The sequence below is a fragment of the Choloepus didactylus genome, chromosome 4 (assembly GCF_015220235.1).
Source record: "Choloepus didactylus isolate mChoDid1 chromosome 4, mChoDid1.pri, whole genome shotgun sequence".
NCBI classification, from domain to species: Eukaryota; Metazoa; Chordata; class Mammalia; order Pilosa; family Megalonychidae; genus Choloepus; species Choloepus didactylus.
The window spans coordinates 180105379-180107038 of NC_051310.1; the positions used below are offsets into that span (position 1 = coordinate 180105379).

Consider the following 1660-nt stretch of genomic DNA (forward strand, 5'->3'; position numbering starts at 1 on the left):
ACCTAGACTAATTTTACTACTGCTGACTGCTGTGCATTCACGTCAGGGGAAAGATTAAAAATGAGGCCTTATTTGGAAATGCCACAATGGGGCTGAGAGGCAGAGATCTTTAAACCGTCACATAAAACTATTCCTTAACACATTTCAACCTCTATATGTACCAGAAATATTAATCCATAAATTCCATTTTTTGACAAGTAAATTGTGTCAGATTTTGAGTCACTAATGAACTGTGAATCACAGATGGCTGAGTGGTCACTAGTGAATCATAAATGTGATACATGAAAGAATAGTTTTATATGACTGAGAGAAAAAGGGTCATAAAATGGTGTCAGAGAAAAGAAGGAAAGGGTAGCATAAAAACCGTTAGAAGTGGAAATGCTAACATGGGCAGATGGTAGCTAAAGAAATAATAGAAGGGTTCACTAGACATAATTCTTCCTGGATTACAGATTTGTTTTAGACTACTATGACACATATATATGTGTGTATATATATAAGTATACATGTATATATACATATATATGTATATAGGCACATATATGCCTATTTGGGATTTAAGATACATTTTCTGTCATTCAATAAGTCAGTATACTAGTTCGGTGATAATTTATATGGTGAATCCCACTATTTTTAACAGAGTGAAAGCAATATTTCTTTGAAGTAATAATGTTAAAACCATTGTGAAGCTAAAAATTCCTTTCAGAAAAGTGATACCTATAAGAATTCTTGAACAAATTGTCTAATGCAATGCAATTAAGATGATATATTGTTGTTTGTAATACACAGAGAAGGTGAACTAATTAACTCTTTCTCCTAGTTTCTTCCTGGTACATGTAAACTTTAGGACCTTTTGGCTACAGAGAAGAGAAAAGTTGGTTAAAATTGTTTTATGTGGTAAGCACATTCGTTATCTCACAAGAGAGGAGGTCCAAGGTAAGACCAAACCATGGGCCCAGCAGTTCAGTGACATCATCTCTCTGCGCCTCGCGCACGACTGCGGGTGGAAGAAGGAACCGCTCCGCCACCCTTAACTGATTTTGTTCCTGAAGATCATGGCGCCCTCGCTGTGGAAGGAGCTGGTGGGCATCGGCCTTTTTGCATTAGCCCACGCAGCCTTTTCTGCTGCTCAGCATCGTTGTTATACGCGATTAACAGAAGAGGAAGATGAACCAATGCCAACAGATATAGTTCTTCAAACACTTCTGGCCTTCGCGGTACCTGTTCTGGTATAGTTCATATTGCAGAGGAGTTTAAAGACATGGATGCCACTTCAGAACTAAAAAATAAGACATCTGACACATTAAGAAATCACCCATCATTTTATGTGTTTAATCATCGTGGTCGAGTACTGTTCCGGCTTTCAAATACAACAAATTCTTCAAACCAAGATGCATTGTCCTCTAATACATCTTTGAGGTTATGAAAACTCGAATCACTGCATCGTTATATTTTTACAGATTGTAAATAACAGGACAAGACACAGAGCTGGAATATTGGAGTTGGGGGTATAAAACACCCCCCCCAATCAGTATTTATATTGTTTTTTCAGACCTAATAAAAGTCTGTGTACATTGTACATTGTTAAATAATTAATGCAATATAAATTACCTGTGAAATGAATCCATGACCTTTCAAAGAAGAATTTTTTTTCATTTAA

At 36.4% G+C, this 1660-nt stretch overlaps 1 pseudogene; it reads left to right on the forward strand.

Annotated features, from left to right (window-relative positions):
- The first annotated feature begins 1055 nt into the window (after nt 1-1055).
- On the forward strand, nt 1056-1426 carry LOC119530796 (annotated as a pseudogene).
- Nucleotides 1427-1660: the final 234 nt, after the last annotated feature.